Source organism: Megascapheus bottae, chromosome 22, assembly GCF_031878675.1.
Source record: "Megascapheus bottae isolate mThoBot1 chromosome 22, mThoBot2.hap1, whole genome shotgun sequence".
Lineage (NCBI taxonomy): Eukaryota > Metazoa > Chordata > Mammalia > Rodentia > Geomyidae > Megascapheus > Megascapheus bottae.
The window spans coordinates 5196462-5221813 of record NC_143530.1 but is presented as its reverse complement, the minus strand read 5'-3'; the positions used below and the strand labels follow the sequence as shown (position 1 = coordinate 5221813).

At 44.9% G+C, this 25352-nt stretch overlaps 1 protein-coding gene across 2 annotated transcripts in view; it reads right to left on the bottom strand.

The window, feature by feature from the left end:
- The window catches only part of Rcan2 (regulator of calcineurin 2), a 143291-nt gene extending 119278 nt beyond the window's left edge, over positions 1 to 24013 (bottom strand). The window contains exon 1 of one of the 2 annotated variants that reach the window (XM_090355535.1): positions 23957 to 24013. The gene's annotated coding sequence lies outside the window, so the exon portion shown is untranslated. Of the gene's footprint in view, positions 1 to 23017; positions 23313 to 23956 lie in introns of those variants that run through there. The other variant, XM_090355534.1, reaches the window with a different exon arrangement.
- Positions 24014 to 25352: the final 1339 nt, after the last annotated feature.

Genomic DNA, 25352 nt, shown 5'->3' with positions numbered 1-25352 from the left:
ATCTTGACTGTGTTAACTCTAACAGGTAATAGTTTATCCACAGTGAGAATACATAAGCATGTGAGTACACACATGTGTGTGTCTGTACATGTGTGTGCATATGTATATACACACGTGTACACACACACACACAACACACACACACACACTTTCTCTTCTACTTGATAATTACTGCAAGTATTTCAGAACCAGGACCACTTGTCAGCACCCTTTTGGCTAAATCCCAGGATGTAGATTTCCCATCCCCACCCCCTGCCCTGGCCCCTAGCACAGCGCTCATGAGGCTTTCTAATATTAATTTTCATCTCACTGTGTTCAGTCCTCCTGTCATCCATCACTTCCCCCTTTTAACCTTGGTTCATAATTAGTGGATCTGATCAGTCTCCTCATTTCAAAGAAAGATGCAGCTATTCTCTTGGATCTATTTCCATGTCTAAAGTACTCTTTGGCCCAACATTCTATGGTTAGAGGTCAAACAGGGTGAAAACGCTGTAGTCTATTGGTCAGTGTTACAATCTTACACTGACAGACAATTCCGACCTGGCTGTCGAGTCACCTCTGGTGAACTTCATTTTCCTTAAGACCAGCAGCACTGAGCGTCACAGTAACACAGAAGGAGCAGTGGACATTACTTCTGTCTTTATGATGTTTAGTTAGATACAAATTGATGAGCCTCAGGAAACATATGAGTTTCTGCTCAGATTGTTCCTGAATTCTCATGTACCATGGTGACAAAGTTACATTAAAAAAATTCCTTAAAAATTTCCTGTGGTAGTCAAGCTATGATTTATAGCAATAATATATTATATACAAATTTCTTGGGATCAGAGATAAAAAATATTTTGTTTGAGGTAAGAACTCTAAGATGAAATTCCTTTAATTATGATACATAATAATGTTACTGTACATAAAATGTAATAAATGATTCTGACATTCTCAAAATTTAAAAACTCCAGTCAGTATATTGAATGGAAACATGAGCAGTTGACATGTTGATTGAAATATTTTTGTCCAGCTACTTAAGAATAAGAAAGAAAGAAGGGAACAAAAGAATATCTCCAATTGATGCAAGGTCACTGCATTTAAATCAACATAATACTTAAATAAAAATATGATAGGTTTCATTTTATAAATAACCTAAAATGGGCATGTGTGTTTTAACTAGGAGGAAAATCATCTGCTATCACCAGTATAAAGGGAGTCAGGCTGTCTCAATGTATACTAATTATTCTCATATTGATTTACACTATTTCTTCAAAACTTCTTACATAAAATATTTAACGGCTATCATTTAGTCTTATAGAAATAGTATGTTAGTACTAAATGTTATTAATAAGAGCATCAAATGGTATTATTTTCATCAATGGATTACAGGAGAAGCGTGTCTTTGGAATTTTCTGAAATTATATTTAAGTGGTTGTAGAAAGAGGTTTAAATACAACATGTCCATGAGAACAACACCCCTGGATTCACATCACCCCTTCATCCTTTCTCCCTCGTCTCTCCCAGACCGTTTCATCAATGGGCAACAGAACTTTTTGAGGAAGTCATAATCATCTCAGAGCATGAAACATAGATGGCCATCCATTATGATTTTATCTTTAATTCTATGTTATCTAAGTTTTAAATGAACCAAACATGTCCCCCAAATATTTAAATATTGTTTCAACCATTCTTTAAAACAAAATAAAAGTCCACTGCTGTAATTAATTAAATAAAGCAAATACTAAGCCTGATTAGGACTCAGCTTAATCTACTAATGCAGCTTTAAAGTTCTGTTGTAAGCTGTACCAACACGATTATCTTCACCAGACTTTATTTTAAGCGTATGGCTCTTAATAAAGGTTTAAAGATTGTGTTTTCGGGCAAAAAATAACTTTAGAAGTTGAAGCTTCTTCTAACAAAAGAATTGTAATTTCAGGTTCCAGCTCCATCACTGATTACCCTCACAATTTGGAGTCACCCAGTGACTCAGTTTATCAGTTTATCAATTAGCTTCCCCTCTACAAAGTGAGGGAAGGCAGGTGAATCTAACCGGATTAGAAATGATCAAAATCGGAATTCAGGGCTCTCTAAATGAACATGCAACATGAAACAAGTATGATAACCTCAGAAAAAGAAATTTACGCTTCCTGGATATCTCTAACTTTTAGTAAACTCAAATAAACAGAAAGAAATGGAAAAGAACTTTCTTCTACATAAACATCCATAGTCCATCTTAACTTGGCTATGTTTTCAAATTAAGTTTCATTGTTACTCTGTTTTGTTTTATGGTTGTTTGTTTTTTGAGATAGGATCTTGCTATCTATTCCAGGATGGCTTCAAACTTGAGCATCTCCTGCCTCAATCACCTTGATGTTGAGATAACAAAAATGCATCCTCTGTATCCAACTTCAAGATGGTTAGCTATGGTAGTAAGTCTCTGTAGCAGTCTTTATCTGGTTAGCATTCACTGCCCATGACCTTGGACTTTTTCTCAGTACACTCCATTGCAAAACCTCTCTCTTGTGATTAGGTCTTCACTAGTCAGTGTTTCAAACCCAACTGGTAAGTTTTGAGATCAGAACCTGATATCTATATCTATATCTATTTATCTACATTTGTGCCTATTGGTCCTTAGAATGATGTTTGCACCAGGGGCAGTGGCTCACACCTGCAATATCTACTCTGGAGACTAAGACTAGCCTCCGGCTAGAGAAGATCCATCTTTATGGAACCATGTAGGATGCCAGGGCCAATCCTTCCTGGTCAGGAGAAACCCAGAGAGCTGTGGTCTTCTTCTCAGCAAAAAAATTGCAGAAATACCAAAACCTTGTCTACTTTTCCTACGTGGAGGTTCTTTGATGTTCCCCAAATAATATGTGTCTGAAAGCTCTTTATTATGCTTTTGAGGCTCATCAAGAGCCAGTCTGCAGCAGAGGACAGGTGATATGTCATCACCTCCTGCTGTGACACATGCTGCTGAGTTCCGAGAGCAGTGGTGTCTGTCCACAAGTGTTAAATCTTCTTTCATTGGCCCCATCACCACTTAGATATTTGGCTTGAGTCCCATCAAGATCCCATGAGGTGGGAAAGAAATTTTAAGGCAGAAGAAAGTAATTAAAATAATAAAGCTCATAAGTCCGGTTCCCACGACACAACTATCAGCAACATGAAGTTTCTTTAAATGGCAGGCAGTGAGTGGTGATGAGAATGGACATGAGTTACCTGGCAGGAAGCCTGGGGAGGGAAAGACCCTGTGCAAACTCATTATTTTGCTAACATGTGAAAATAATGGTCATGCGTGATTTTCAGATATTCTAGAGCAGTTATTAAGCACCAACATTCCTGAACCAAGACAGAAGCCACTTGATCCTTCAGGATGTCGATTGAATTCAGGATTTCAAATCCCTCCCTCCTTAGAAACCTGGCAGACAGAAACACTCCCAAGTTTCTTCAGAAGGAATAAATGCTGTCAAAACACAATGATTCCCCACAAGCACTGATATCCAACACTTAAACAGCAGGTGGGGATGGGAGGAATAAGATATCTGCTTTCATTGGAGATTCTCAATGTCCTGGAGTTTGCACTGGGTGTGAGCTGCTCTGGTCACTACCTATAACAAGAAACCGCCTAGTCTCATGGCTCTGAAGTCATGCTATCCAAGAAAGGGTGTCACAAGAAAGCATGGGGAATGAGGCTTGACTGAAGTCATGATTGCATTGTGGGGTGTAGCATTAAGAGAGGAGAACTCAAACCAAGAAGGAAGATAGTTCAATGAGAGGGGCATGCACAGGTTCATTTGCCCTGATTCTTACTGAGCTCTGTGTAGGAGTGATATCCAGTGGTGGAACTTTATGTAGTTCTGTGTACCAAGATGGCACCGGGGATGCTACAGAACAAGAGGAGGCATGGCCAACACCTCCTGGAAGGGGTCCTCTCCCCTCCCCTTGAGACATTTGTCTTTCCATGATTAGAGGAAGATGGACAAGACAAGAGAAATCTGCTGGTCTCTGGGACCAAGCATGCTCAAGAAAAGAAAGCTTTCTCCAGCATAAATGCCTTTAATTTTAATGTTCCTAAGACAACCCACTTACATTTTATTTCTTCCTGGTTACTCAAACTACAAGTCAAGAATGTGTTTTAATAGAAACAGAAAGATCAACCAAAGGAGAAAATTGAGCAAGACATTAAAAAGAAAGCAACTTGAGCTTGCAATTTTCTTTATTTATTTGCTGGCACCAGAGATTGAACTCAGACTCAGATCACCTTCCTCCACCCCTCAAGTAGCTGGGATTCCAGGCTTGGAGCACCAAGATACCTCAATTTATGTATTATTTATTTCTAATTTCTTTTTTTTTGCCAGTCCTGGGCTTGAGCTCAGGGTCTGAGCACTGTCCTTGGATTTTCTCAAGGCTAGAGCTCTACCACTTGAGCCTCAGCACCACTTCCGGCTTTTTTCTATGTATGTGGTACCAAGGAATGAACCCGGGTCTTCATGCATGCTAGGCAAGCACTTTACCACTAGGCCAAACTCCCGGCCTCTAATTTCATTTTTAATTAGCATGGAATCATAAGGAGTTTGTCCGTGCCAATGACGATGCATTTACTAGCATTATAAATTTGTACATTGTAATTTGAACAAATTCACATCCCCTCCTGTTTTTCAAAGTTTGGTGGGCTGATCTGCTGTCTCTCTATATATATTTATGAAACTAGACTCCCATTAAAATGGAGAGCAGTAATAGTAAACTTGTAGAGCAGTGACAAAAAGCTGCTCTTCAATGTTCTGTTATGGACAGCTGAGGAGGGTAAATAAGGACACAGGATCTATGGAAATGGTTAATGAATAATTCATCCTGACTTCAAGTTCAGTTATGATTTATAAACAAGGAAATAAATTATGGGAAATTTGACAGTTTGGAAGAACTTAAAGGTTTGTCAGCTTGAATAGTAATAATAAAAACTGAGAATACACTGTTGCTTTGATGAGTGGTAGATAACAAATGCAGATGGCTATTTCCGCACGTGTGTATGTGTACAATCCCAGCCTCCTGAGCAGCTGGTATTACAGAGGTGAACCACTGGCACCTTACTGTTTGTTAGATATTTTGTTGCTGTTGTTTTGTAATAAATTACTTTTAAAAAAGTTACTATAAAAGTAATAGACAGAGGGGTTAGGTTTTTCAAGTTAAAAATAAGGCTAGATAGAGTCGTTTCAAATTTTAAAGTACAATCTAAACCAAGTTTTGCAATGTTTTAAACATTCTTTCATCTGTAAATTTGAATTCAAATGAAAAATTTTAAATATTGTGAATTTTATGGAAGAAAACTAGCTTGCTAGCTAAGAATTTTTATACAAATACTAATAATTGTACAATCAAATCAAACCTTCAGTGTTCAATTTTGGATTGTCCTTATCAGTGAGGCTTTTTTGATGTTTTAATATCTAGGTCATCTTCAGGGAAAAGCTGGGGTTTTGCCTGATTTTCTCCATCTTACCAGGAGACCGAAGTATAATAGTAGCAGGAACGAGTCATCCAGCCATCCTCAGATACAAAGGAACGATCAGATACTCTTAGGCGTGCTCGAGAGAAACCCATTAGAGCTTCCTGAAATACAATGGAACCTCTTTAATTCTGCTGCAGAATTTTTTTAACCTGCTGAGAGCTGTGTGAACCTCATACTCTTCTTGATACCATTTGGGATCTGTCTTAAAAGAATCAGGAAAATACAGTTTGCCGCTCATGGTTTCCAAAAGAAATGATCTTTATTGTTCATTCATGGCTCTCTTGGGGTCCCTTCGGGGGCCACTGTTATATCTCAAACGTCCATAGGATCACAATTTAATTAAGCAACATGCTGTGGATCCTTATGGAGCACATACACAAAGCAAGTTGGTTCTTTTGTGTTTGGTGTGTTTGTGGTCTGGGCTCTAGGGCAGCAATGGGGGCTTTTCAGCATACCCACCATAAAAGCCTTTATACCTATAGGGGTTTTTTTTGCCAGTCCTGGGCTTAAGTTCAGGGCCTGGGGACTGTCCTTGGATTTTTCTAAAGGCTAGAACTCTACCACTTGAGCCTCAGCACCACTGCTGGCTTTTTCTAAGTATGTGGTACCAAGGAATCGAACCTGGGTCTTCGTGCATGCTAGGCAAGTACTCTACCACTAGGCCAAACTTCCCAGCCCACCTATAGGGTTTTTTTGTTTTTTTGTTTGTTTTTGCTAGTCCTGAGCTTGAGCTCAGGGCCTGAGCACTGTCCTTGGACTTTCTCAAGGCTAGAGCTCTACCACTTGAGCCTCAGCACCACTTCTGGCTTTTTTCTACGGATGTGGTACCGAGGAATCGAACCTGGGTTTTCATGCATGCTAGGCAAGCACTTTAACCACTAGGCCAAACTCCTGGCCCTACCTATAGGGTTTTTGATACCCATTTTCTCTATGCAGATCTGTGTGGGCTTTGCAATGAGCATAACCAAAAGGAAAGGAAGGACCAGGTGGGCTGAGAAGCCCATTTGGATTCCATCCCCATAAATCTGGCACCATTTTGTTTTTAAATTGGTTACTTTCTAGAGAAGAGCATCAGATGGGTTTTGTTGTTTGGAGATGGGGTCTAAGGAGTCCAGATTGGACTGACCCTTGTCATTCTCCTGCCTCAGCCACCTAAGTGCTAGAATAACAAGTGTGCCCTGCTGTGCTTAGCTAGATACTACCCTTGTTTGATTTTTATTTGTTTATTTTAGTAGTAATGGAGTTTGAACTTAGGGCTTTGCACTTGCTAGTCAGGCACTCTACCACCTGAGACATGTCCATAGCCCTTTTGGCCCTAATTTAGGTTTATTTTAAAAGATTTTAGTATTGTTTTTGGCCTGGACCCACCATAGCTGGAATGCTAGGCATAAACTACCATGCCCAGCCTTTTCCGTTGTAATGGGGTGTCCTAACCATTTTGCTAGAGCTGGTCTGGAACTGTGATCTTCCTGAGCTCGGCTTCTCAGTTAGCTAGGATTTCAAGCATGAGCTACTTCTTGGACCTGACTCTTAAAAACAGACAAATATACAGTGAATTCGATGAAGAATTTACTAGGTAAGTCAAGCATTCACTTCAAACAAGACAATAGCGATCGTCTGACTCAAGGCCTCAGTGGGAAACTGATCACTGAAGTGAGTTTAACTAAAGGACTGTCACACAAGTGTGGGCAGGGAAGAGATGGTGTAGAGTGCGGAATCCTGGGCCATCCGCATCCCTGGAGGAGAACTTGGGAATCCAGGGAGAACAGAAGACTCTATATTGAGGGACCCAGGCCACCAAGAGAAGCCTGGAAGAGTCCACATCCTCGCCAGGCTCCCGGCCTCTGACCTCAAACCCAAGGGAAGACAGGGATGTGGAAGCGTTGTCATTTTTCCACATGCAGTGCATGCTGGGAAAGCTGGGGAGAGACTTTGGGATGTGATGAAGATGGCAAAGCTAGGTGTCACACATGGGCAAGAACCCCGCTATTCCACAGGCTAATCTCAATGGAACGCTATGTTTAAAGTGGTGAAGGTTCCCATTCGTAAATGAGCATCTTCAGCCAGAGACTTGCACGATACGAAGAGGCGGGATCTCTGGTCCTCAGGAATGAAACACAGTGCAAGGTGGTCAGGTGGTTCTCTATGATGAAGCAAAGGCTTGACCCATCGGGGGAGAGGGGTTCAAGAATCTCACCTCAAGACAGAGTCTAACCTTCCCTGACTGCTTAGAGGAAGTTTAGAGAAAAACCCACAGCCTCTGCAGGAGCCAGAGCTTCCACACAAAACAAGTTTGCACAGGAGGAAGGCACTTCAAAAGTGTGCAGCAAAGCAGGTAAAGGTTGCTATGGCAGCTGAAGGAAGATTTATCCCGTCATCTTTCACCTTCTGCTTTTAGAAGGGGCCTGCAGGGGAGGGGGGAGAAGAATAGAGTGAAAAGAAACAAACAAAAAAGAGAGAGAGAAGAGCACAGATAATGAGAGACTTAACAGCTTAGAGGAAAATGGAGCCAAAAAAAGAGGCAGCCAAGGAGAAGAACAGGTACCCGGGAGGTAGAGAGTGGGTCCAAGGAAATGGGTTACAGTCTATCTGATAAGACTGCAGAAAATGAATCAACTGAAAGGAAGGAGGAAGGAAAGACTGGCAAATACCCTATGCAAATTGAATTCTCCTCCTATACTGCTAGGTGTTTGTGCTATGTGCATGTTGACAATCTGCCACCGCTCCCTAGGACCTCGCAAATTAAAGGAAAACAGCTCTTCAGCCCAGCCAACCAGGCCAGCCCTGCAGCGAGCCCTTGGGCTGCATGTCTTGACCGCAGTACTGCGCTGAGCTCAGCACCTCGTTCAAGCTGTGTGGATGACGCTAAGACGAGCAGCAAAGGAAAGCAACGCCGGAGTGCTTACTCTGTTTTCAAGGCCTCATCTGTCACAGAGTGCCAGATCATGGCACCACTCGGTCCACTTTATAAAAAAGCTTTCCTTCAGTCCCAGTCTTGTCCAGCCATACTCTAATCTGTCACTCATCTTCAACATTATGCCTGGAGTGAGTCACGGCCTACACACCCTGTCCTGAACTGGAGCTTCCTTACGAGACCTCTTCACTCCACCCCCTTGCTGACTGCCTCATCCCTATCTGGCCTACTATCAAGCTTACTTGGGTTTGTCTCTCTTATACACATCTTGCTGATACCTTCTGCTCAATGTTGCAGTCTAATTTATATAAAAATGCAAAGCGACCCTATTTGTTTCCATCTCCTCCTGCAAGATGAGCATTCAGCTTCTTCCCATAATGGCCAGTGCACAGCAGGGTTTCTGGCTGTGGTATTCGATAGACAAATGGAATATAACACCATCAAATGGCACCCAGAGCCCTCTCGTTCTCTCTCCCCCTTTCTCCTTTCTTCTCCTTCCTCAGACACCCCCTCGATTCCTAATTGAAGACTCAGAGCCATGCACACCTTGGATTAGCATTTTCTCCAAGGAGTGGCTTTCTGAGTCATAGGTTATCATTGTTTCCTGCTGTGTTAAATCCAGAAGCTTGAAAGTTCTCATCCTTTCCTTGACGTTCACTGCCAGCACAATTCACTCTTGATCTGAAATAAGTCAATGCTCCCTACTCAGTCAGGTCACTTTCAAAGTCACTCCTTCTTTGTATGCCCTTTGGTTGAGGCTCTCTCTCTCTCTCTTTCTCTCCCTGTCAGGTGGCAAGCTCTCCTCTCTCTTGCTTTTGCTCTCTCTCAGAAGCAAATCCTAATTGGACTTCAGTATCACTCACCAGAGCATCTCCTCCTGTCTCCTGCTCCTGTTCAACCCATGACTTCCAGTGAGGAACCGACATAGGTTTGGCCAGTTGCTCTCAGCAAAGCCACAGTTCAGGATGGTCCACAATTGGCCCCATCCACTTCTGGTGTCATGTGACTCCAATTTCAATATAGCAAAATTGAAAACAAAAACCCCTCTGTCAACGTCCTCTCTGGCTTGCTGCAGTTGGACCATTTGCTGCGGGGCTCATGCTCTGTAGTAACTGGAGATTGGCTGAGCTTCATTCAGGACAGACCTGCCTTCTTGTTAGTAAGGTTTCTGGGAGGGATCTTGGTGACTGTCAGGCTTTTGTGACCCTGTGACTCAGTGTCTGAATACAACAACTTAGATAAAGAAAGATTTTCTTCTGGAGGGGGGGTTCGTGGTTTCAGAATGTTGGGTCCTCATTTTGGGAGGAGCAGGACAGTTTGCATCCTGGCTGACAGGAAGCAGAGACTGGAAAGCAGGAGGCCTGGGAACACTCTCCTCAATGTTCTCCTTCCTTCTAACAGGCCTCCAGCCTTTAACCATCTCCCGGTAACTCCCTCACGCCATTGTGAATCCAGCAAAGGGTGTGTGCAGGGACTCATCCACTAACTTGATTCCCTCTGGATCTAAATGTCTCTGGAGACACCCGTGCACATACACATTCAGAGATGTGCTTTGTTCCTCTGCTAGACACTTCTTAATTTAGTCAAGGTGCCAATCAAGATGAACCATTCCAGAGGCTTTTAAGCAGAGGCTGGCCCAATGGGAGAAGCAAACAGGATTAGAAACTTAGTTAATAGTCCACTTCTTGAGAACTAGTAACCTAAATGCCCTGATACTGGCACTGAATTATGCCAAAGAAGGCAGTAGAAATAAGGTTGGAAATCACCCTACTACTTGTGCAACAGACAAATGGAACTCTCATGCAATGCTTTAAATATGTACATTTTTCAGGTGTTGAAACACAAAGGTCAAGGTGACAGTACTGGCAAGCCAGGCCTTGAAGAGGTGACGAGGCTGGTAGGGCTTCTCCCTTTCCCACTAACAGGATTAGGATCTGAGAAATGGGGGCGTCTTCTGTCATTAGTCTCCTCGCCTTTCCTCCTTCTTCTGTGTCAGGACACAGTGACCCTCCTCTAGAGAGGATAGAGCAACAAGGTTGGAAACGTTCAACCAAACCTGCCAAACACCTCTACCTCCAGAACTGTGGGGAATAAGTCTGTGTGGTTTACCAATGACTCAGTCTTGGCTATCTTATTATACCAGCACAAAATAAACTGAGACAACTTGTAACTTTAATGAACTGAAACCATCACGGTGAGGACAGCTGTTCACTTTCGCAGCTTACAGACTCCTCCCGGTTGTACCTAGACTGGCAGAATGCCCATTCCACTGCAACACTGGGGAAGAGAGACAGAGCTTCCTCAGGTAACACATGGAAGAATGACACAGGCGTCCACGGGCGTCCTCGGGCGGCCCCCATGGGTGGTCACTGCACTTGGCTCACAGGGGAGAGGATGAGGTCTACTTTTGGCACACATACTTGGTCCTCCTTCGCTTCTCTCCCAGTGAATAAGCATATCTTCAATCGTCTTGTCACCAGAAATCACAAATGCTCTTCGGATACTATCCCTTAAGGAAGGTTAATATAGGGCATCTACGTATGCAAAATGCATGCATCATATATAGATGGGAATAATCAGGAACATGTATCTGATTAGTGAGCAAGGGTGAGTGGGGGAAGACGAGGGAGAGAGAGGCAAGAGGTGGCCTCATAGGGACAATACACACACAAGTTGTGTGTTATCCTACAACTCCACTGGAGCCATTACAGATCACAAAAGACAGAGCTAAGGTAACAGAGTGTCATTAAAGATAAATAAGAGGATGGCACTGAGTTCTACACAGGAAAAAATGTCCCCTCTTTCAGGGGGTCTGGAATGGCACTGGCCCCTCAAGGCTGGAACTACCCTCAATTCTATCATCTTCCTCCATGCCTGATTCCCACAGCATGCCTCCGTGCTAGAAAATTATCCCCTTCTTTCTTTCCCCCAGCCCTCAGAACCCACTGTTTCAGAGCTCCACGTATGGCTAGGGACTTATCACAAGCAATTCCAAACAACAGAATTCAAATATATTGCCCAGTATTACCTCTCCGGACGGCTCTGTGGTGTGGTCAGAAGAGTAACTGCTTTATTCAGAAAAGTAACAACTTTTTTTTTTATACCAGAAGCCTTTTAAATCCCAACCCTCTGTCACAATCCTCTATGTTCATCCCGGGCTGGTGCCTCTTCCTAGCCCACAATTACAAATCTCTCCTAGTGGAGGTAGGAAAACAATTATATGCCATTGGTGATGTGTATACACAACTTTCAAAGTATTAGAGTACAGGCTCTAGCAGCACCTTGATTGGCAGGGCCAGCGAGAGAACCACAGCAAGAAGAGGCCTACTCACAGTCAGACCTGAGACTTCTCTGACAATACATGCGGAGAGGCAGGATCAGAGTACAGAGAGCTTGTTTTCTTCATGTCAAGACCATATTGTGGAAACCCTGAAATAAAAATACTACAAAATTTGAAATTTATCAAATAACAGTCTTTCTTCACCCCCCTTTGAATGTCTTTATGAATCCATGAGAAAAAGCTCTGGGCTACATAGAAAATCCATTGGTGAGTTCTGGTTCCTCCTATTTACTGCCTGTTCTGCTATGAGCAAGTCACATGACCTCTCTGAACCTCAGTAGCCTCACCTGAACATGAAAGCGACAATGAAGTGTACCTCTTCTGGTCCTCTGTAGGACTATGCTCAGAACCTGTGGATAGGTTCTCAGTACTCAATGACAGCTACTTCTGTTCACTTGCTTTATATCCAAGTTCCAGAGAGGAGAAAAGGCTGTAACTGGCCTTATTAAAACAGGAATTCTTCAAAATCATCTGAGCTTGAGACAGAGGAAGCCCTTTATACCTCAGCCCATGGGAGATGCAGACACTGCTATCAATCATATTTGGTTCTTTGTTATGTAAGAGCAGTGTGGTATAAGGTCATATCTTTTTTAAAGAATTGGCTTGGTCACGCACACACACAAGCAGACAAATGTATCTCATGGAGCTGCTTATTTTTATACTTAACAATTGTGTGAGAAGAACAAAGGCTTTAAAAATATGTTGACATCTTCAGTTTTGCACCCCTGAATTATTTTAGAATGGATTTAATGGATAGTCCGTTCATTTTGCCACTGACTTTGATCCCAGCAAATGCAAACTAAGATGAATGAGTATGACCTTTTTTTTTTTCAGCCTTTGGGTATTTCATGTCCAAGACTCATTGTAAGAAAACTAGGGAGAATCTGGAAGTTTACTGAGTTCTGATCGCATCAAAGTAAGGGATGTGTGGGCATCGTGAAACCTGACAAATTTGAGATACAAGAATAAACAACTTGTGTGCGTGTGTGTGTGCGTGTGTGTGTGTGTGTGCGCGTGTGTGTGCGTGTGTGTGCGTGTGTGTATGTATGCGTGTGTGTGCGTGTGTGTGCATGTGTGTGTGTATGCGTGTGTGTGCGTGTGTGTTAGATCATGTATGTTCCATATATAATGAGCTCCACAAACACTAATGGTTCTTCTGAGGGTTCAGGGATCGAGAAAATATTGAAGAGATAAAACTTAAGGGAAATTAAACTTTGGAAAGATGTATAGAATACAAGGTATACAGTCCGTCCTTCTTAGTAAAGCAGCCCTCATTCTGAGTTGTATTTTATTTGCCTATTGTCCTGTAGATCAGCAGTTGTGCATAATTGTATCTTTGTTATTTATTACAAAGACTTGATTTATTTCTCAACAACTCAGTGGTTTGTTATTTATTAGAATAGGAAGTTGAAGAAGCTGTGTCTTGAGCATTGATGGTAGTCTCCTGGGGTTCTGTAATAAGTAGCCATAAAAAAGTCAATTTGCAATTAGGAAATGAAATGTGTGCATTTGGTAACATTATACTTCCATGACTGACAAAAAGCAATAATGAGTAAACTTGATCATGGATGAAGAATAACTTAATCATGGTCTTAGGATATCATCTTTTAAAAAAATGACCAATTTGAGAATGTAAGAAGAGATGTAAGACCAGTTTGTGTACGCAAAGACCACTAAAATTTTAATAGCAAAATAAGCAAAATCCGAAAGAAGCACAGTTTTATAGCTAATTTAGAAAATCATTAAAAGGACTGATGTAATTTTTTTAGAAGAAGTAATTAAAACCACAAAAAAAAGACCTGGCCAAAAGCAAAAATGAAAGTTGTCTATCACCAATGTAGATACTAAACCAATGTTAGGCGGCCATCAGTTTGCCTCAAATTCCAACTATGTTCTGTATTATTGTTGCTGTTACGAGAATAATATTGTTGCTACTACGATTATCCTTCAAGTTGATGCTTATGTTCTGAACAGTACTCCTCTTTTGGAGTACATTCCCATTATTTTAGGGTTTTTTAATTTGTTTTTGCATTAGAACCTCTGAAATGAGGATGTGGGAAGAGTGGAAGCAGGGATGAAGGACAGCTCCTGATCAGTCAGAGGGGATGACTGGGGTCCAGCTGGGATCCTTGCATCTAGTGATGAAATCATTTAGAGAGGTCAAGGTGGATAAGAGATGGAGAAGGATGGGTGTCACATGACCAGTTAATAAATTCACTGTACTAAACTTGCAGATACATGGAAATAAGCCCTGAGTGCCACTTAAGTAACTGGTATTATTTATTGTATTTCCTTTCCTGTAAGGCATGCCCTTGAAATGCATCATAAAAATGCCAAGTGTTGTTTTGCATGAAAACACACTATAGATCTGTAATTGTGTCTACATGAAATAACCTCATAGCATGTACCCTGAGATGTAAGACTTGATAGACAGTAGTGGGTATTCGAATATTACAATGACGGCTCTAGGACCAGGGGCTAGATTGAGGGCAGAAGACCCCCTGAATACATAGTAAGGGTTTGATTCTTATCACTCAAGACAGAAGCTTTGGGGACAGCTGTGAGGTTTTATAAAAACTCCATCAGTGCCTGAAAGCAGGAGGGATGCCAGGAGATACCACACTGGGAAGGTCTGTTTGGAGACCCCCAGGGCAGCTCCACAAATAGTGACCTATTCAAGCCTAGGTGGCTTCCAGGAGCTTCCTGGATCATAAGCAAGCACAAGGGAGCAGAGAGCCACAGAGGTTTTCCACTGTGGACTGTCGCTGGCCTGGTGAATCTGTGAATTCACTAGTATATCATTGAGCCCATAGAGGGGCATTCTGTAGTTCTCAGTATCCCCAGTTTCCGCTTTAATCATCTGATCGACCTTTGCACTATCAGAAGGAAGTGGGGAAGGGCTCGATCAAGGTCCTGTGCACAGAGCAGACCGAGGGAGCCTTCATCAGGTTTACTGCCTCAATCCCCTCCCCTGAGGCTGATCTCCCCAGTTAGCCTGCACCCACACAGGTCTGAGAAATGCTTCCTAACCTTCTGGAACAAAACTCTCCTGGTGTGGTTGTAAAGATCACCTTTCCCATCGTCATCTAAGGAGGCTGAAATAAAGCCAAGGTCCAAGGCAGAAGCCAAGAATTCCTGTGGCATCTTCCTGGGCAGTGGCACACTTGTCAGAAGGCAAGCCTTTGAAAATCTGACCCGGCAAATATTTCAGTTCAGAGACGCCCTGCAATGTCACCTTGTCAAAATTTGAAGTTTAATGCTAAACAACAGCTGTGTGGAGACCAGACAAAGAAAGAGACAAAGAAAGAAGAAATTAAAGAACAAATAAGCAATTACATCACATGCCAATTGCCAAATACCTTCCCTAACCAAAACCTAATCTTTTGTTTTCATAAATGTAGTTATATGTAAGAGATGACGTGATTATTATCAATGCCTACAGAAGGAAACAAAGATCATATTCTGAATTAGTGTTTTATTTCTGTTTCCTTTGTCAAGTTAAAAAAGATTTTGTTCCTGGGGAAGTAAAACGTTAGTTTGATCTATCCAATAATTTATTCATATATACAATTCTCTGTTTCAAAACATATTTGCTGAAGGGACATATAATTAAATGAATAATTTCTCGGTCTTCTTTTTGGAAGGATTTGAACTCAGCACTTTCTGCTTGTTAGGCAGGTATTCTACCTAAAAGTGTGGGCTTACCCACACTTTTGCCCCTTTTGTCCTGTTTACTTTTGAGATAGGGTCCTGCTCTTTGTCTGAACTGACATGGATCATAACCCACCTGTTTGTGCTTCCTGACATAGCAAAGAATACCCCACTATACCCAACAATTGGTTGAGATAGGGTCTTTGTGAATTTTTTCCCTTGGTCTGGCATTGAATCTCAATCTTCTTCTCTTCTGAGAACCTAAGATGAAAGAGAGGCAGAAGCCTTTATGCCTGGCTTTACATGAAAAATTTCTTTAGTAACATATCAGTAAAACACCAAAGGAAAGTAGAAATTGGACATTGATTTCTCCTGGCCCAATATGATGCCTCATTCCATAAAGTTTAAGACAACCTCAGGAACTCCAAAGGTGACGTCTACAGTTGTTCAGGGACAGGCAGCCCTACACCAAGCTGCTGGCTGAAAACAACCATTGGGACAGAAGCTGGGACACCAACACACATACAGTAGAATCAGTCAGCGACCCACCCCCTCCACGTATCCTTTACTCTCCCAAAGAAAAACCAACTTCCTGTGTGAAGGGTCAGACATACATATATCCAGAGTGGGTATCCAGAAAGCACGAATACCATACCCCCAGCTCTTATCTTCACCAAAAGAGAGTGCTCAGGAGTGTGGCAGCGGCGAGAGCCCTTCTGCCATGTCTGGCTGAAGTACAACCTGCTGGAAAGCTAATAAAGTTTGCAGTGTCCATATTTAAGGAAAGCCTTGAGGAGGTTTATCAATTAGATCCAATAACTCCACTTCTAAGAATTTAACCAAAGAAAAGAATCCAAAATGTAGAGGGACCAAATAATGCTCAGAGATGTGTATCAAAGTATTCTGCATGATGGGCTGGGAGTTTGGCCTAGTGGTAGAGTTCTTGCCTAGTATGCACGAAGACCTGGGTTCAATTCCTCAGTGCCGCATACACAGAAAAAGCTGTAAATGGTGTTGTGGATCAAGTGGTAGAGTTCTAGCCTTGCGAAAGCCCAAGGCCAGGGCTCAGGCCCTGAGTTCAAGCCCCAGGACTGGAAAAAAAAAGTATTCTTTATGATAGCTTGGGTGATCAGATCTGAGTTTCATGTTCAATGAAAGAGGGAAGGGTAACAGAATGAGGGTAACACTATACACGGGACTACTATGCAATGGGCAAAAATCAAATGTTCACCGGGCTCCTTGGCCTTACATGAAAAGTTACTTAAATACTTGATGAACTACAAAGAATTCAAAATTTTATGTTCACTTTTTGTAGGGCTTGAACTCAGGGCCTGGGCACTGTCCCTGAGCTGCTTTGTGCTCAAGGCTAGAAATCTAGCCTTGAGTGGAGATAAGAATCTCATGGGGGGCCGGGAGTTTGGCCTAGTGGTTAAAGTGCTTGCCTAGCATGCATGAAGACCCGGGTTCGATTCCTCAGTACCACATACATAGAAAAAAGCCAGAAGTGGTGCTGAGGCTCAAGTGGTAGAGCTTTAGCCTTGAGAAAGTCCAAGGACAGTGCTCAGGCCCTGAGCTCAAGGGGCTTGGCAAAAAACAAAAACAAAAACAAGTCTCATGGGGACTTTTCTGCCTGGGATGGCTTCAAACCATGATCCTCAATTGTCAGCCTTCTGAGTAGCTAGGGTGACAGAGGCATGAGGCACTGGCACCTGGCTTCTATGTTCATTTTGATCCCAATTCTATAAATACATGCACATAAAAAGGTTGAAGAAAAATATATCAAGATGTTAATGATAATTAGCAATGCTCATGGTAATATAAGTGCTTTCTATATTTTTCTTTCTATGATTTTGTTGTTGCTGTGACAACCTAAACTCAGGACTTGAGCACTGTCCCTGAGCTTTTGTTGCTCACGGCTAGTGCTCTAACATTTGAGCCATACCTCCATTTCTGGCTTTTCTGCACAATGTATTGGATGTAAGTATCTCATGAACTTTCCTGGCTGGGCTGGCTTTGAACTTCGAGCCTCAGGTCTCAAACTCCTCAGCAGCTAGGATTTTAGATGTGAGCCACTGGCACCCAGCTTTGTGGATTTTATTGGAAGTACATATATCCTAGTAAAAGGGAGACACTAAAAATATCAGAACAGAGGGTCCTTCAAGTCCTACCGAGTGAGCAGACCTCCTGGAGAAAGCACAGGAAGAGATAGATCCCCCACCACTTCAAGGCTTGCATGTCACTCAGCCCTGGTGAGGACTTCAGTCCTCTGCACCATTAATATCCCTTCCTTGGCACTGGCTTGGACTTTCAGCTTCCCTGTGGATATTGCAATACTTCCTGGCCAATATCTCTTCTCTACACACCATGCTCTCCTTCCCCTTTTACCAGGCAGACCCCACTCCATGATCCAAGGCCTAGGCTTTTCCACTCTTGGTACTTGACAAGAAATGCACCTCTCTCTCTCTCTCTCTCTCTCTCTCTCTCTCTCTCTCTCTCTCTCTCACACACACACACACACACACACACACACACACACACACACACACACAATTTTCTTGCACGTTGCACACATTTCTTTTCTATGCAGTGGATCTTCCTTCTCCCACAGACCCAGTTCTTTGCCAAACCCAAGCATGCCTGGTCTCCTGGGAAGCTCCTCTGGTGACCACATCCTTCACAGCTATAAAAAATCATCCCATTTTTGGTGTCCATTTACGAACTCCTAGCGCGTCACCTTTACACTTCTGTAAGGTGGAGAGATTAAGCCCTAGTTTCTGAATTCTGCAGGGCAGTGACTTATCGCCCTGGGATGCACTCATCTGTAAACAGTCGGTGTTCACATACATCCGCTGAAGTTGTTGTAAGGATTAAATAACATTGTGTAAATAGCTTGCTGAGCACACTGTCTGGAGCTGGGACGGCACTCAGTGAATGCCAACACCGGTGACCAGTAGGTCACCGGGAAGTTCAAGGTGACAGAGCCGGGAGGGACAGCACCAGGGCTGGAATTCTCGCCCTTTCATGTCATGTCATACTTTGTTCCCAACACCACCAGAGAAGCACTGAAGTGCAGCCCAAGATCTCAGAATGCTTACAATGTTTAATAGTAGGCAAACCTCAGTCCTAGGAAAGACTCAAACGTGTTGGGCCATGTGGATGAGAATGTTAACACCAGTCCAAATGCACTATATTCATAAACTGCTTTGTTGCATGGCAACTCCTTTGTACAATCACGCAAAGACAATTTAAAACATGAGAATAACACACGTATTCCCACAAAGAACTAAGGCAACAGAATAAAAGCTAGTACCTAGTTCAAAAATTATGTAATTCATTGTTTCAGAAATGACCACTGTAATGTCTTTCTGAGCTTACATCCCAATGCTTAGCAACCCTGTTCCATGGGCTGTTTCAATCCAAGTTGAATATGGTAAGAAATATGAAAACATAGTTCTTTCTTTCCTACTATAGACAATACTTTTGTAGTCATTCTGAAATGTAGGAAATCAGAGGTATTTGGGAGAAGCATTTCTTCTAGGAGGTATCATCTTCAGCCATACAATGTGTTATGTTTTAAAGACTTTCAGTTAGCTAGACGAATTAATCTAGTCATGTCTCACAGATAGGACACCTAGAAGTTGGTTACACAAGGAAAAAGATCCAAGGACATACAGCTCTTCCAGAAGGCCAAAGTACACACAAGCACACAGGTACACAGACACAAGGAATGTCTTATTCCTTTCCATACACAATGCCATACTCAAAGGACCCAGGATCATGAGCCCAAGGCAATGGCTCCATAGCAGAGGAAGAATTGTAAACCTTATGTGGTGGGCTTCTCTACCTCTATGAGGATAACTTACCATGAGCATTTCATGCACTGCATATTTTCATAGGTTCCCCATGAATGCTTCTCTCTAAGAGTAATGATACTCAAGGAAGAGATGGGCCTTCTCACACACTGAGTAGAGAAGGCTGATTTCAGACACGTGCTCCCTCCCTGCTCACTTAGGGTTAATGGATAAGAACCCCCATGTCTCATTTCCCATTGATGAAGCCAACATTTCTGTGGTACTGGTTTACAGAGCACTACCTTTATGATGTTACATTGCAACCACTTTACAACCCAGGTTTTGCAAAGATGAGGAAACGATCAAATAGAAAAGAATTTGACCAGTGACTATGGAGATTTCCCCCGCTTATGAGGTTACCCAGGATTCTCCCCTGAACTCTCCCAGTGTTAGCCATCCCATTAGCTCTGCATGGTGGACTAATTCACACCAAGTGATCAAGAACAAGCCACTGCGTTTGAGTTATTGTTCTTCATGGTGTTTCCATCCCAGATGTGTCCAGGCAGGCACTGCCGAAATCCAAATCAGTGGCTCCAGTAATAAAATTTAAGAAAGGATGGAAGGAGTTTGGCCTAGTGGTAGAGTGCTTGCCTAGCATGCATGAAGACTGGGGTCTGGTTCCTCAGTACCACATACATAGAAAAGCTGGAAGTGGCGCTGTGGCTCAAGTGGTAGAGCTCTGGCCTTGAGGAAAGCCCAAGGGCCGTGCTCAGGCCCTGAGTTCAGTCCCCAGGACTGGTAAAAGAAAGAAAGGAAGGAAGAAGAAAGAAAGAAAGAAAGAAAGAAAGAGAGAGAGAGAGAAAGAAAGAAAGAAAGAAAGAAAGAGAGAGAGAGAGAGAGAAAGAAAGAGAAAATAAAGGAAGAAAGCAAGCACGGAAGGAAGGAAGGAATTTTAGTACTAGATGACAATCTTGAAGAACATCCAGCCAGTGTCTCCCACTTTGTTATAGGCTCTAAATAAACAACATCAACCTGAGAGAGGGTGTAGATGTGCAGATGCTACACCATGTATCAAACACACAGCTTGAAAACAAGCACTCCAGACCTAGCTCGAATTCCCTTGTAGGTCACAACCCACAAATTCAGAACCTGGCTTTGTACACTGGGGTATCTCTCACTGATTGTGTGGCCCATTCTCTCTCTCCCTTGGCTTTCTTTCCTTATCTCTTACGAAAAGGAAAAGTATCATATATTCAGTAGCAGGGTCACACGATCCACATACAATTCTAAATAAAGCGAGCACTGAAGGGATGCTAGAGACGGAGATGAGGATTTTGATTTCCATGATCAGTAGCAGTGCTCAAATAACTGAGTCAACAAAGCTCAACCGCACCCTCTTTTTGCAAAGGCAATGCTTCACAGCCCCAGGAATAAGATCAAGGTAAGTACCATGAGCAAAAGGTTATTGCTAGGAATGAAGACATTACCTTTGGGGGGAAATGCCTCCTGGGAAATTCACCTTTGGATATTCAGAATAAAAGGTCACCCTCTTTCTCACACCTGATCTTTGCCAGTTATTCATGATCTCAGTCAAAAGCCTGAACATCCATCCAAACACTGAAATTCCTCCACATCAAAGCTCACTCAGCGATCAGGAACTCACAGCCAGCCCTTTGCAAGGGCTCTCTGTGGCCGTTCATCCACTCCTCCCATGCCACTTGGCTAATGTGTGGTTCATTTTATGTAGTTTATTCGGGTGGGAAAGGGTGGCTTAGGTCACCCCAAAAGCCTGAAATCCAAGCTCATTCTTCTTTGCCTTGTCAACACTTCCAAAATCACTTTGGGCAAATATAAATCAAGGGCTCCCCCTCACTAAAGGCTGCACGATTTTCCTGTTCACAGCAGAGCATTGCACAACACAGACTTGCCATAACCACCAACCTCTCCTCTCCGCCAGCCCCTCACCTCCAGACACCTAGTGTTCTTTGAATGTGACCTCTACACCAGGCGTGTTTGCCATTCTTTCCCTGCAGCATGCCTGGTGCCCTCTCTGGAGAATGCTAACCACATACCGGGATCCGGACCAAATGCATTCTCTTCTGCCAGTCTTCAAGAGCCCCTCCGCCCTTGGCTCCCGCCAAGCACCCTCTTAGCTGCACTAAAGCACTCACCAAGCTGAATCACTAGCATTTATTTTCCTTCTCCCTCTTTCCTGCTAGATCAATTTGGGGGGGGGGAATATTTTAGCACTTGGCATGGGGCCTACACAGCACACAGTAGGCATGCAAGTGAATCATGCTGTGGATGAGATAGAGATAGGAATGCATTAAAAAAAAAAAGACCTCAGTGGAACAGCTCCAATGAAGAGAATGCTACTTTCTGTCACATGTGGGACTATCTGAAAATGATTATGCAAGAGGTTTCCTGTGTCTTTTGTTTTATTTTATTTTTCTTTTTTTGAAGAGGGTGATGAGAACTTGCAAATGAGAAGGCTTTCAAGTTCCCACTTAAAGCTGCTAAATCTTCATTGCTGTGTGTGTGTGGTGGGGGTGGAGAGACAGGGACAAAGCGGGTGGGGAGGAAGAGAGGGCCAGAAGATTGCTAAGTCTTAGGCCAGACTTGTACACATTACCTATTTTCAAAGCTCCTGAAATCCTGTGGCTTTAGTTGAGGACAGTTTTCTCCCCAAATCCTGTTTTGGGGACTTCCGTAATAGGTGCTTAGTAAATGCTGATCTGATTTGCAGTGGATTCTGGATAGCAAAATGCATCTCACATTTTAGACTAATTGAACTGAATGACGGATCATACTTAATATGATAGCTCTAGGGCTAAAGGAAATCGATGCGCAGCCCGAGAAGCCGCCAAGTGCGCATGCCAGGCCTGGTTCCCTCCTCCCTGCTGGTCTGCTTCTTGCTCCCTCCCAGCTCTGGGGTATGTCCATCGACTTTGGACCCCCAGAATGTAGACTGGTGGCCGGTTAACGACTGCTGCCCTGGTCCTGTGTCTTGAACTTGGGAAACGGAGGACCGCGGAGGTGCAAAGGTAGACTTGCCTGGTCAACTGTCTTCGGAAAGTCTGCATGCGAATTGGCAGGCTGCAAAGAAGTCCCAGCCTCTGGTCCCCGTTGGTGGCACCCTGTGGCACTGTCTTACCAAAGGGAGCCAAAGAAACTTTGATGGCTCGTAATAAACCCAGAGGAAAGAAAAAGCCTTGGCAGTGGACGCGCCATGTCCGCGCGCAGGGAGGCGCTCACGCCTTCGGGGTAAGAAATCAAGTGCCCTGGAGAAGAAATCACCCACGAAAAGTGGAAGCCAGGGACCTGGGGAGCCCGCGGGGCTCCCGCCGCGGGGCCTGGCGGTCCGGGGTCCCCGCCCCGGGTGACTTTGGCTCCTGCACTTCACTTTCCAAACTCGCGGTTATTTTTAGATGACCCAAGCCGAGCCTCCTGGGCCGGGTGTCCGGGCTCCCGCCCCGCCTGCGCCCGCTCTGGACATGGAGAAGGGGCTCTGCGTCTTGGGCTCCCGGCCCGTGGGTCTCCGCGCCGCAGTCTGGGGGGGATGGCAGGCGCCTTCGCCCTCCTCCCTGCGGGCACCTGCTGCCGCTTCAGGACCCCCGAATCGTTGGGTCATTTGGACAAGGAAAGGAGTGCCCCGAGACCAGCACCTCCTATGGGGGGCCGAGGACCCCCGAATCCGCGGCCTCCGGCCCGGGTCCAGCCCCTGCCCAGCCCCACGAACCCCTCCGCGCCGCCCTCCCCAGCACCCGCGCACAGCCCGGCCAGCCGGGCGGGACTGGGTGCCGTGGGACCCGCTCGGTTACATAACCGACCTGCGGGGCGTCTGCCGAGCCGAGCCGAGGAAGGAAGGCAGGAATGGGCGGCGGTGGCGGAGCGTCCGCCCGTCCGTCTGTCCGTCCGGGGGTCCGTGCGGTGCTGCCCGGCTGGCTCCCCGCCTGTGCGCGCGGGCGGGCGGGCGCGGGGCGGGCGCGGGGCGCGCGGGCCTGGCGTGGGGTGCGCGCGCCCCACCTCCCGTCCCCGCTCCCCGGGTGCCCGCTGGTCCGAGGCCCCGGCCAGCAGCTCTCAGCACCTCTGCCCACACTGGGACAAAGCGGTTCTGGGGAGGGGCAGAGGGAGCCGGGCTCCGGGAACCCGCGGCGCTGGGCGCGCCCCTCGCTCCGACTCATCGGGCCAACCTCCAATCAGACCCCGGGAAACCCGGAGCCCCGCCAGGCCGCTGCCCATCTCCTCCCCTGGACCGCGCCCCTGCCCGGCCCGCCCCACCTCCGGGACCCCACCCTCTCCTAGTCCACATGCCCAGATGCCAGCCGGGCACTGGGGGACCCCAGGCCCACAGGGGTCGCCGTCTCCCCCAGGGGAGGGGCGGGGGTCGGTGGGCGCCATTTGGGGCTGGCTGGGTAGGAAGCCCGTCCTGGAGCCCGGCTGAGTGGAGAGCAGCAAACCTTGGGTAGAGGAGCAGGGGAGGTTCGCCTCCTGCAAGGTGACCCCCTCCCCAGACTCTGGGGTCATGTGCAGGGGCCCCTCGCATTGCTCTCTGGTGGGCGCTGGCGCCCTCTGCCTGGAACCCTCCGCCGGGCTCTGCCCATGCCACTGCAGGTGCCCTGCTCCGGCTTAACAGCTTTGCAGGGATTGGTGACATCAGCCTGGGACAGCATGGGGGAGGAGGGCTGCCCCCCTTCACAGCGCGCGGGCGCCTCCCTTTGCCTCTGCTGCTGCTGACCTTAACCCAGCCGAGCCGAGCGCTGGCTCACCTTTACAGTAAAGCCATCCTGGGGGAGAGGAGGCCTTGGCCCGTGGCTTACAGGTTGATATCCAGATGGCATCCACGCAGCAGTGTGAAGTCCTAATGCACTCATCACTCAGCGTCACCGTTATGCTTGACTTGCTCGGAGGAAATGGATGTGAACACACACACACACACACACACACACACACACACACACACACACACACACACACACACACACACACAGAGGCCTGGCTCCCGCTCCTTCCCATTAACAGGACCGTGGGGTTAAACAAATATTTTCAAAGTTGAAAATGATCTTTTACTTCCTATGGATGCATACGTATTTGTTGATTTAGGCAAATTACCTTTGGGGATAGAATTGTTTAAAAGAGATTGTTACTGAGCATTTTTACCCTATGTTTCCCTTTGTGTGTGTGTGTGTGTGTGTGTGTGTGTGTGTGTGTGTGTGTGTGTGTGCGTGCAGGCACACACACGCGCGTGCCAATACTGGGACTTGATTCAAGGCCTGGGTGCTGTGCCTTAGCTTTTTTGTTCAAGAATGGTGCTCTACCACTTGAGCCATAGCTTCACTGCTGGCTTTTTGGTGGTTAATGGAAATCAGTCTCACTACTTCTCCGGCCAGACTGGCTTTGAACTGTGACCCTCAGATCTTAACCTCCTGAACAACTCTGATTACAGGAGCTGACTCCTCCATCTCTCAGTGGCCTCTGTTCTTGTCTTCTACCTCCAGCTCTATGAAGACAACAGCTCTGTCTAGTTCACTGTCTCCTCTTCCCATCCCCTCCAATGAAATCTCACTTCATTAGTTTCTAGGATCTTCACCAACTTGAAAACTTTCTCATGTGAATAGAGACTAGCTTTTGTGATTCTGTATTTGCATAAAATAATATTTGGGGTTCTAGGGGCTGATAGTCCTGGTAGAAGTGTTAAAGCTCAGTTTAACCTGAGCTGGAACAAGAAGACCTGCGCAAAACCCTTTACACAATGCTCGACACATACACACGATGGTGCTCACATATGTCAGTTGTTCCAAAAATAAATGTGGTCATTCCCTCCCCCATGGAGGTATTTTCCCTTTTCTAATACTTCCTGTAACTCTCACAGTCATGTGTTTTGCCATTAGGTGCTAAGACAAATTTTAGGTTAGTCAGCTGGGTGAAGAACGAAGGATAATTAATGGGGGGGGGGCATGAAAATGGACAATACAGACTCATCTAGTTTACCTTGGAAGGAGCAAAGTGGTTTTATGCCCAGAATAAATGGGAAAGGCCAGAGGAAAAGAGTTCATGGAGGCTGAGGTTGGAGTGGGTTTGGGGAAGGAGACCTGAGTGCAATGGGTGACAAATGTTTAGAATGGTGGAGATGGGGATGAAAAGATCTGCTTGCTGACATGTGTC